The following is a 12,069-nucleotide window of genomic DNA, read 5'->3' on the forward strand; positions in this document are numbered from 1 at the left end:
TTCTTCCTCAATTCAACTTCATCTAGCCTTGTTTTCTCGGCCAGTGTCCCTTTGCCCTCAGACCCACCCAGGCCTGTGAACGTCCTACATCTTGCCTCACCCTGCTTTAGTTCAGCTCTCCCTCAAACACTACGAATGTAAAGAAGCCTTCCTGACCCCATCTTCTGCCCTATGACCTTGACTTCTCTGAATCAGAGTTTTACTGCCCGATGGACACCATTTCTTATGTGCTTTTGTCTCCCGGAACTGGATTCTAAGTGCCAACAGAGCAGAAACTTAAGGCCCGAGTCATCTTGAGACCCCAGTAGCTGGCCTGTGGCTGTACCAGTGGCCCTTGCTGTTGACCTTTGAGAAGAAGCAAGGTTTTCCCGTCACTTAGTGAGGTCAGTTTGATCTGATGGTATACAGAGGATGACCCCCACTGGGTCACTGTGGGTAAAAGGAAGCCTGGCCTTCTGGGTAAGGCAGTTCAGGCCACGAGTCCAGTGCAGGAAAAGGCCACCCACAGTAGCACTTAAGAGCTCTGAGCATATGCAGGCAGGTGGACAAGTAAGAAGTGCCCGGGGCACTGAGGCACCCAGTTACAGCATCGAATACTTGCCAAAGTCCAAGCTCTTCCCAGGCCCCAGCCCTCCATCCATGAAGGTTCCTTTCATAGCCAGTAGGCTGGCTGAATGGGTGCAGAAGCCTGTCAGGATGATTAGGAAACACAGAGCTGAAGGGCTGATAGCCCACTATGCGGCCCGGAGAAGTTTCTCTGGGCAAACCCAGAATAAAAGATCTGCTTGCCCCTTTCACCCCTGCCCAGTGCCAGGTTATGTAATGTGTTGATGGTGCAAGTGGCATTCACCCAGCCCTCTGCAAGCTGTGCCTACACCCCAGGAAATGAGTCTCGGGATGACCCAGATAGCTGGATGCTTCGGCGAGAGAGGCATGTGACATCAGGAACAGATGGGAAGGCCAGCGTAGCCTGCCCAGCATACACATGCACACACACACACACACACACACACACACACACACATCCATGCACACATGTATAGACTTCACACATACATACGACACATACACACCACTGTCCAAATAAATGCACGCACCTGCCTTTGGGGTCATTCACCTAGTAATTTTTATTATGCCCTTAATTTTTACTGTGTAGTTAAAAGGCAGAAAACAAGGCGGAAATGAGTGCCCTTGAGGCACTGGCATTTAGTGGCAGAAGCAGATAGACATGTGACACATAGGTGACGCTTCCCATTGGAGGCTAATTTGTGCTCCAGAGAACAACAGTCAGCCGAGAAGGGGAGGATGAGAAGGTGCCGGCTGGCAGAAACCAGGCATCATTTCAGAAGCGTAAATCAGTACAAAAGCTGCAAGGCAACAGTGGGTGGCCTTGAAGTGCAGAGAGACTAGTGAAGCTTCAACCGTGAGCGAGGGGGACTGGGAAAGGGTAGGAGTGACAGTGGGCAAAGGACTTTCACTTCAGGAAGAGAGACAAGCAGCATCGGAGAGCAGATGAGAGAGCTTGGGCACACTGCAGCGACTGCATCTCAGCTACAGGCTGCGCTGGGGATGCCTGCGCCTCTTGAGACCACAGTGAGGAGTCACAGAACGCGTGCAGCCTGCCTATGAATTACTGCTGTACATGCCTCCATCCATGCACCTCAACCAGACCTTGTGGGCCGTTTAGAGGGGATGAGATGGAGGAAAGCCTATATGAAGAGAGAGACAGAGAAAAGCCTAGATGAGGAAAAACCCTCCTAATATCCCCGGCCCAGGACCTACACCCAAGCAGGTTGGGAGCAAGAGGCCGACAGACTGGGGGGTCAGGCTTGGGTACTGCCTGCTGCCTAGAGGCCAGAGCCTAAGTGGACTCTACCCAAGCTGAAAAGGTTCACAGGGTCAACCACCCATATTGGATCCCCTCCAACTTTTCATCTGCGTATTTTTATAATGGCAGAAAAGCAGAGGAATCATACAATGAACGTTCCTTTACTCTTCACCTAGGCTCCTGGATTGAGCACTGGCCACATGTGTGTTCTCTTTTTCTGACTTCCCCCATAGGTGAACGAGTGGTGTGTGTGTGTGTGTGTGTGTGTGTGTGTATACATATATGCATCTATATTATATATGTATATATTTCACACCAAAATGCATCATGTGTTCAGCTAAACAAGGGGCACCCTTCCATATAAAATAGCAAATATGGTCATCTTGTCACAAACTATTAAAACGCAACCCTGTTGGTGAAGACCATTCGTTTCCCAGATGCCCAGTCCTGAAATAATCACACAGAAACTGTATTATTACAACACTGCTTGGCCAATCACTTAAGCATATTGCTGGCTAGCTCTTATATCTTAAATTAACCCAGTTCCATTATTTTATAATTTGCCACGAGGCCTTGGTTTGCCAGCAAGTTTCCAGGTTCCAGTTGGCGGCTCATGTCTTTCTCCTCCAGTGGCTACATGGCATCTCATTGACTCCGCCTTCTTTCCTCTTCTATCTGCTTGGAATTCCCACTTTGCTCTACTCTGCAAAGCCACTGTGAAACAGCTTTATCCATGAACCAATAAAAGCAACACATATACAGAAGGACTTCCCACACCACAACCCTGAGTCTTAACAGCTTTTATTTTTAACTTTATTCTTTTTCAATCTAGGGTCGATTTGTACTGTTTCCATCAAGGAAGAGACTCTTCATTTGGTTAAGTTCCTCTTGTTGGAACTCTAATGACCTGAGCCCTGCTGGACTACCCTTCCCACCTTTGTTTCTTTCATGGCATTCATGTTTTCAAGAGCAACAACACGGCTGTCTTGTAAAATGTCTCTCAGTTTGGGCATAATTCACTGCTTCCACACGATTAGATTCTGGCTAAACATTAAGGTTAATACTCTCAGAGAGGTGGGGCTGTGTCCTGCCCACTGTTACATAAGAAGGCTCCACGCCAGTTTCTCCTATCATTGGTGATGCTAACTGTGGTCATTTGATTAAAGTGCTTCCATTATGAAGGTAATCCCTTTTGTAAATAATAATTCATCTGTATGATGCATCACATTCAAGATGTGAATATGCTATTCCATCACAAATTTTCACCGAGTGATTGTAATAGCTGTTGATAGTTAACTTGAATCAGTCCCTGCATTAGTGGCTGCGAAATGAAGATTTTCCCAATTCTGCTATGTTTTTCTATATATGTGTATAAAGCTTCTCCCAGTCTTCTTCCTTCTCCTCCACAGGTGAATTTTTTAAAAAGTATTAGCCTATCATTACTGTCCTTTTTATGTTCACATTATTACAAATTTTGCTGGGGGAGTGAGCTTCTTTAAGCAAATTTAATAGTCCTCCCTTTCTTCCTGAAACAATTTATTGCAGCATAGTTGACATACACTAAATAACCCATCTCTGATGTGTGTAGCTTAATATGTTTTGACATATGTTTGCACTCATGAAACCATCACTGTATACAAGATAAGGAACATATCCTCTACCCCTTGTAGTCTGCCTTTGAGCCCTTCATTCCCCTCAGCAACCACTGACCTGCCTTCAGTTACTCTACATCTGCTTGCATTTTCTAGGATTGTGTAGAACCGCGAGTTGTAATTCTTCTGAATTGAGTTCCTTTTGCTCGGCGTAATTGCTTCAAGGCTATTCTAGGCTACTGTATGCACTAAAAGGTTTTTTTTTTTTTTTCGGCCTTTTTGTCATGAATAGTCCTCTACTGTGTGGCTAGACCACAATGTGATTACCCAGGTGTTGATTTCCAGATAGACATTTGGTCCTGTTTGGGGCTATTACAAAGCAGGTGGGCTGCTATAAACATTTATGTGGTCCTTTGTAAGGATAGAGACTGCCTTTTATTTTGGACAGAAAAGATGGGATGAGTGACTGCATTGATTTCTAACAACTAACAAAGACACGGGAGCATCATTTTCCATCCATATCAGCAGGTATAAGACTTTAGTTCTTCGATGCACTTCCTAGCTTTGGTATGGTCAGCTTTAATTTCAGTCCGTCTTCTAGATGTGTATTATTATCTCCTTGAGGCTTGTTTCAGTTATGTTTCTGTTGCTGTGGTAAAAAAAAAAAAAAATAAGGCTTTCTTTTGGCCCACAAATCAAGGCCACAGACCATCAAGTGGAAAGGAAAGACGGCAGGCACTGGAAGCAACTGGTCACAGTGTGTCCACAGTCAGAAAGAAGCAAGCGATGACTTTCTGTATATGCGGTCTATGACCCAAGCCTCAGGAATGGTGCTGCCCTCCTTTAGGGTGGGTCTTCCCATTTAGATTAATGGAAGGGAAACTTACCCAGGTGTATGGAGTTGGGAACTAAACTTGGCAGTATCATCCATGTGGCTCGGGCTTTCATGGTGGAAGCATGAACAAAAGGGTTATGAAGTCTTCCTCCATGTTTACACCACACTGCCGAGCCAGGTATCTAGCAGGGCAGTCCTTGCATGGAGTTCCTGAGAGGCTACTGCATGAAACTGTGAAAACAAAGCCTGGATTGTGTATGATCCCCCAAGACGTTAGAGGTGCCAGAGCCCTGAGATATCGACCAAGAAGAATGGCATGGTGGAGCTACACCAAGGGACAGAAGTGTATTAGATGCAACAAAGCTGGAAGGGCAGAGCCATGTAGGCCCTGTGACATCAGACATGGAGCCACAGGGAAAGTCAGGGATGAATAGGGGGATGGTGAGGAAATAATTAACCGGAGCAAGACTGAAAGTCAGCATGCCAAGTTCCAAATCCTGTAGCTCCATGTCTGATGTCACAGGGCCTACATGGCTCTGCCCTTCCAGCTTTGTTGCATCTAATACACTTCTGTCCCTTGGTGTAGCTCCACCATGCCATTCTTGGCACTTGCCATTTGAATACTTGGTCCCCAGTTGGTGGTTTGGGAAGATTAGAAGGTGGGTCTTGTTGGAGGATGTGTCATTGATTGTGGGCTTTGAGGTTTCCAAGACTTGTGTGATTACCAGTGGTCTCTCTCTCTGCCCAGAGATGGTGGGCCAAGATGGGAGCTCCAGCCATCACTTCCTTTGACACAAGAGACTCTTAAGTTTCTTAAACAAGAAGTCAAATTAAACATTTTCTTTCATTAAGTGCTTTGGTCATAGTGTTTTGTCACAGTAAGAGAAAAATCACTAAGACAGCTAGGTTTACAACATCAGGCATGAATTCCCTTCCTATCAAGAGGACTTTGAGCTATGGGTTACCTGAAAGATAAAAGTTCCATTATTGTACAACTGTGGTGGTCTTGCCAGTCCAGTCATTGCTGTGCTTCATCAGCTTTATGGCTAGCTAGAACTACCTATTTCTCATCCCCCTTGGCAGTCAGCATAAACCCTTCTGAAACTCTGAGAGTCAGTCCTCAGGGAGGAGGCATCCAAATCAGCCCCGGCATGATTCCTCAACGTCCTATTGTTCTTTACTCTTCCTCTGCCCCTCATTCTTAGGTTCTCCCTCACTCCCCTCTTCCCAGGCAAACTCCCTTCCCATTTTCCCCATTTACCCCATTACGGCACCTTGTGAACACTTTCCCCGTCTACGGCTCCTTAGCCACTCCACCCAGTTCCTCTTTATTTTCCAGGTTTCTGGGACCACCCCAAGTTCTATATACTCACATCTAAATATCTGAAGGTAGGAGCCAAAAGTAAGAGAGAACATGTAGTATTTGTCTTTGTAGGTCTGGGTTACCCCCCTCAGTAGAATACACTCTAGTTCTATGCATTTACCCGTAAATTGCATGGTTTCGTTTTCTTTACGGGGGAATAGTACACCTTTGTGTTTACACACCACATTGTCATGACCCATTCATCAGCTGAGGGGTATTTAGGATGTTTTCATTTCCCAGTTATTAGAGCAGCAATGGCCATGGCTGAGCAAGTATCTATGGAGTAGGATGTCAAGTCCTTTGGGTTTATACCACGAAACGGCACAGCTGGGCCATATGGTAGATTTGTTTTTAGCTTTTTGAGAATTCTCCACACTTCTTATTTCCAGAGGGGCTGCACCTGCTTGCAAGCCCCTTAAGAAATGAGGGTTCCCTTCCCGGCATACTTGCCCACATTTGTTCTAAGTTCTTTGTTTGTTTTCGTCTTAAAGTGTTTTAGATTTGCATTCCCGTAATTGCTAAGAACGACGCCCATTTCTGGAAATACTTATTAGATGCATGAATTATACTCACTAGTGATTAACTCTGAGTTACCAGTAATGCACAGATGTCACAGATGAAGAAAGAAATCAAAACCCTTCCCCCAGAATAAGTCGAGAATTGAATTCTCTGCTTTACACTCCCTGCAGCTTCCGTTCTGTTTGTATGAATTGGAGTCTGTTGCTGTCTGAATGGGGTTTTGTGAATCTGTTCGCCCCTATGTCTGTCCCTGTCCCTGTGTGTCTCTCTGTGTGTCTGTCTGTCCCTAACAAAGGACTTCCCTCTGCATTTACTGAACAGCATAGAACAGAAAGGGAAGGAATGGGCTACTTCACAGAAACCTTGAACAGAGACAGACAGGGATTCCAACTGACCCAGATACTAAATACCATTGTTTATCAACCACTGTCCATAAATGGTTGCTTTCGACCTCTATGGTAGCTTTTAGAACTTGCTCTCAACTTCTGTATTTGATGCTTTCAGCAGATGATACGCATGCATTATCTAGGTCAAGGGCACAGAAGAGTGCATGTTGAAGATTATAGCTAGACATTAGCTTAGGTTGTAAAAGTTGATCACACGGGAAATCCAAGGCAAGTAGGGTTGATTGTTGCATTGTTCCTTTAAAGGCAGGTTAATAAACAGGCTGAGGACACAGTGGGATAGCAGTCTTAGGTCTTAAGTAACCTGAAGTGTATTATTAACTCAGGCTGTGAGCAAAGTTGTTAGGATCTAAAAGATATTTTCATATTACATCACCACGCATAGCAATTTTTATTTCTTCTTTTGAAAACTCTTTGTTCAAAGCCATAGCCCATTTTTTCACTGGGTCATTTGATTTCTTGACTTTAAAAAATCCTTATACATTCTGGATATTAATCTTTTTCCAAACCCATAGCTGGCAAAGACTCGCTGCCACTCTGTGGGCCTCCTCTTCGTTTGGTTATGTTTCCTTAGACGTACAGAAGCCTGCTAGTTTTGTGAGGTACCATTTGCCAGCTGTTGGACTTAATTCCTGGGCAAACAGAGCTCTACATAAAGCTCTTTCCTACACATGTATCTTGTGGGGTACTGCCTGTGTTTCCTTCTGTAGCGTCAGGTTTCACACTGAGGTCTCGATCCATTTGGAGTTGATTTTTGTGCAAGGTGATAGATATGGGTCTAATTTCATTCATCTGTAGGTAGACAGACATTTTCCCCAGCACTGTTTGTTGAAGATGCTGTCTTCTCAGTGTGTGTTTCTGTATCTCTGTTAAATGTCAAATGGCTGTAGTTGTGTGTACTCATGTTGGGTCTTCTGTTTTGTCCCATTGCCCTACAAGTCTCTTTTCCTGCCAATACCATGCTGTTTTTATTACTATAGCTCTGTAATAAATCTTGAAACCTAGAATGGCAATCCCTCCAGCATTGTTCTTTTTGCTCAAGATTGCTTTGGTAGTATGGGGTCTTTTGTGGTTCCACATGAATTTCAGGATGTTTGTTTGTTTGTTTGTTTGTTTCTGCAAAGAATGACATGGAGATTTTGACTGGGATTGCATTTAATCTGCAAATGGCTTTTGATAGGACGGTCACTTTTGCAATATTATTCCTTCCAATCCACAAGCATGGGAGGCCTTTCCATCTTTTATGCCATCCTCAGCCTCTCAGTTCAGAGACGTAAAGTTCTCTCTCACTGAAGAGATCTTTCACCTTCCTGGTTAGGTTTATTCCAGACATTTTATTTCATCATTTTTTTTTAGGCTTTTGTAAGTGGAATGCTTTTATGGTATTATTTCATAGCATGTTTGTCATTGGAATATAAAAAGGTTTCTGATGATTGAAAATTGATTTTGTATTCTGCCAATCTATTGAAATTGTTGATCATTTCTAAAAGTTTTCTGGTGGAGTCTTTGGGATCTTTAATATATATTACCATGTCTGGAAAACAGGGATACTTTGTCCTTATTTGTATCCCTTTAATTTCATTCTTCTGTCTTGTGGTTCCAGCAAGTGCTTCCTGAACTACACTGAAAAGGAGTGGGGATGGTGGGCAGTCCTGTCTTGGTACTGATTAATAGGACTGATTCAAGCTTTTCCCCATTAGGTCTTCACTATGTTGAGTTATGTTCCCTTTAATTCTACCCTCTCTAGGACAGCGGTTCTCAACCTGAGAGTTATTCATGACTGTTGTGATCCAGCTGCCCTCACTCCTCCTGACTGACAGGGGAACTTCCTTGTGGTCTGTAATTGACAAGGATGTTTGTGTTCTTTCTGGTCTGTGGGTCTCCACAGAAGGAGTAGAGGTATAAAAGGTTTCTGGGCAAAATAAAGGTTGCTGTTCTTCCACCTGAAAAATCCTTCCTGTCTCAATCCCAGCACCTGCCTCTGCTTCCCAAGTGCTAGGATTAAAGGTGTGCACTACTATCATCTATCTTGTTTCAATATTTACACACACACAACACACACATACATATATAGTCAGTCTACTTAGGATATTGATATCTTCATACACACGCACACACACATCTATATCTTCTTATATATGCTAATTATCAATCTATCTAGGTTGTTGATCTCTTCTTGATTTAACTTGAGAGGTATATATGCCTCTAGAAACTTTTAGAATCTTGTCCATTTCTTTTAGATTTTCTTCATTTAAATTATAATCTCATTCAATTTTGCTGGGTGGTGGTAGCACACTCCTTTAATCCCAGTGATCAGGAAGCAAAAACAGCCGGATCTCAGCAATCAAGGCCAACATTGTCTACAGAGTGAGTTCCAGGACAGCCAGTTCTATGCAAAGAAACCTTGTCTCAGAAAAAAATAAGAATAAATAAATAAATAAATTCAATTCAATTCAATTCAATTTTCTATGTTTGGATGTTTTACTTGCACATATGCCCATGCACCATTAGTGTGCCTGACACCTACAGGTCAGATGAGGGCACGGGATCTCCTGGAACTGGAGTTACAGACGGTTGCAAGCATCCATATGGGTGTTGGACATCACACATGGGGCCTCTGGGAGAGTAGCCAGTGTTCTTCTGAGTCATTTCCAGCCCCTAGTTTGCATTTGCAGTCAAGTTAAGAACCAATGTGCACTATCACAAGCTGCTGGAAGTGGGATCTTCTTTACAATCCTTGAATTTGTTGATGAAGTTTATGATTTCTTCTTTTAAGTCCTGTTGTCTGGTGTTCACATAGGTGATTTTCATTGGGCACCACTTCTACAGGACTGGTAGACTTGGGTCAGGGATGAAGGTCATGCAGTCTTGGCCTTTCATATCTGTGTTTGTATGCTCAGAGCTGGACATGTGGACTTCCTGGTCGTGTGTCTGGCGGGAGGTTCTAGGTTGCCTTTACAGGGTGGAAGCTAACTGTGTTCTTGTTCAAGGCTGGTTTATTTCAGATCATGCATGAAAGCTTGGTCGGTGTTGCTCTTGGATGGGGGGGGGGCAGTTCCAAACCAGTGTAAGCAAGACAACAGGTGAGTGGGACTAAGGGCTGGGTTTGCTTGCTTTGTGCTAAGTTTCGCCTGAGAGTGTAAGGATGCTGTGAGTGGACCAGGGTCTTAGATACTTACCAGGTCATCATACAGGCTGTGTGTCTGAGGCTACAACTGAGGGGTGGGCTGGTATGACCACCTATGGTTTGTGGTTTTGAAAAAAATGGCCTCTCCAGGTATAGGGAGTGGCACTATTAGGAGGTGTGGCCTTGTTGGAGTAGGTGTGGCCTTATAGGAGGAAGTGTGTCACTGGGGCAGGCTTTGAAGTCTAAGATGCTCTACCCAGGCCCAGCAAGACAGTCTCTTTCTGCTGCCTGTTGATCCATCCAGATGTAGAACTGTCAGCTCCTTCTCCAGCATCATGTCTGCCTGCATGCCACCATGCTTCCCACCATGACAATAATGGACTAAAACCTCTGAACTGTAAGCCAGCCCCAATTAAATGTTTTCCTTTATAAGAGTTGCCATGGTCATGGTGTCTCTTCACAGCAATAGAACCCTTAACTAAGAAACCATCCAAGTTTCCATCAGGCTATATAGGTACATAAATGTGTTTCCCAGCCTGGGCCTTAAAATTGGGTGTAGTGCAGGTTGGCTAGGGTCCAGAAGACTCACCATACTAGACCAGTAATAGTATGTGCTATCTGGACTAAGCCTGGACATTGGATATGGCGTGAGTAGTCCAGGGTCTGGTGAATTCAGCAGGCTGGGCTAAGACTTGAGCTTGGGAAGGGTGCCAGCAGGACTCACTAGATTGGGCTGGTGAAGACAAGGTGTGAGAACTGGGGTAGGTCTGGGGAATGGGAGGATGCAAGTAGACTAGGATCAGGAAGATTCACCAGGTTGGATAAATGGCTTGGGCTAGGCCTGGATATGGTAGGCAGGATAAATTTAAGTGAATTCAGTGGATTGGGCTGGCACAGAGGGTCAGGAAGACTCACCAGGCTGGACTAGAACACTGTGTGTGCAACCAGAAATAGTCCTGAAGATTGAATGTGGTCTAGTTATTTCTTTATTCTCTTCTTCACTCCTATGCCAAACCTTTTTGTTGCTTTTAAATTGTTTTGCTTTGTTTTGAAGCTAAATTTGCTTTTATTTTTCATGTAGGGTTTTTCTACGTAGACCAGGGTGGTTTCGAACCCACTATGCAGCCCAAGCCAGCCTGGAGCTTGCAACAATCCTCAGGTTTCAGTTTTCCTGGTGCTGGGATTCTAGGCATGCACCACCACAGCTATTGCCTGCACCGGAAGCCATGGACTGCAGACAAGAAAGCAAAGCTCCCCGACTTGACCCACTCAATAGGAATCTTGTTCTGTGTGTGAAAGAAGACAAGTTTTGCCTTGTTTCAGCAATTGCCATTTGGGACTCTCCCGTCTGTGCACCAGTGACCAAGCCTCGGAGAAATAGGTAGTTATAGGCCTCACTTGTATGTGAGGAAACGGGGCTCTTGAAAGGTAGAGCAACTTGGTTGAAACCCAGGCAGTCTGATAGTAGAGCCAGTGTGTAGAACCATGAAACTCCAAGAGCATCCTAGCAAAGGCTAATGGGATGCATTGGTGTTAGGTACACACTAGGTAAAAGAGCCAGGCCCTGCCAATGTGGGCCCAGGAATGTGCGGGTTTGGTACCGCCCTTGGTAAGCTGTCTGGAGCTCCCACTCCGTGTTCTTCCCACATTCAAATTGTTTGGTCAGTGCTCCCAGAGCATTTGGGCAGGAGACCTAGATCGTGCTTATTAAATTCCCAATATTATTTGTCTTCCCTCAGGGGACCAGACGACCAAGTAGAGGAAATGACTGGAGGTTTCGTAAGAGGGATATCATCGCAGTCTCGGGGGAGACAGGGTGGGGCAGTTAACGACCCCTGGAAGGGAATTAGGGTCTTAGAGGTGCTGATGGGCTTCAGCGTCTCCCAACACGACTCTAAACTGATTCTCTCACAAAATTAATGTGAGGAAATGTTAGCAGGTGGTGTTCAATGTGTGAGCGGTGGTCTGAGAAGCCTGAAGAAGTCCTGCACTTAGTGGGGTGTTATGGGACTAGTAATTTTGAATTACCAATCCACTTAGCGCAGAACTCCTCAGAACCTTGAAGCTTCACAGGGGAAGTTCCAAAAAAAAAAAAAAGAAAGCAACAGTATTCTTTAACATTATTTGAACTTAGAACCTTTTATTTAGAGAGCGTCTTACAGGGTGCCTGTTGGCTTAAACAAAACAAACCTAGCAGTGATGGTGGCACACGCCTTTAATCCCCGAACTCAGGAGGCAGAGGCAGGTGGATCTCTGTGAGTTTGAGGCCAGCCTGGTCTACAGAGTGAGTTCCAGGACAGGCTCCAAAGCTGCACAGAAAAAGCCTGTCTTGAAAAATAGAAAGGAGAAAAAGAGAGAGAGGGGTGGGGGGGGGAGGGAGGGAGGGAGGGAGGGAGGAAAA

Source organism: Microtus oregoni, unplaced genomic scaffold (assembly GCF_018167655.1).
Source record: "Microtus oregoni isolate MIOR12 unplaced genomic scaffold, Mior012 000020F_ref0000438, whole genome shotgun sequence".
Lineage (NCBI taxonomy): Eukaryota > Metazoa > Chordata > Mammalia > Rodentia > Cricetidae > Microtus > Microtus oregoni.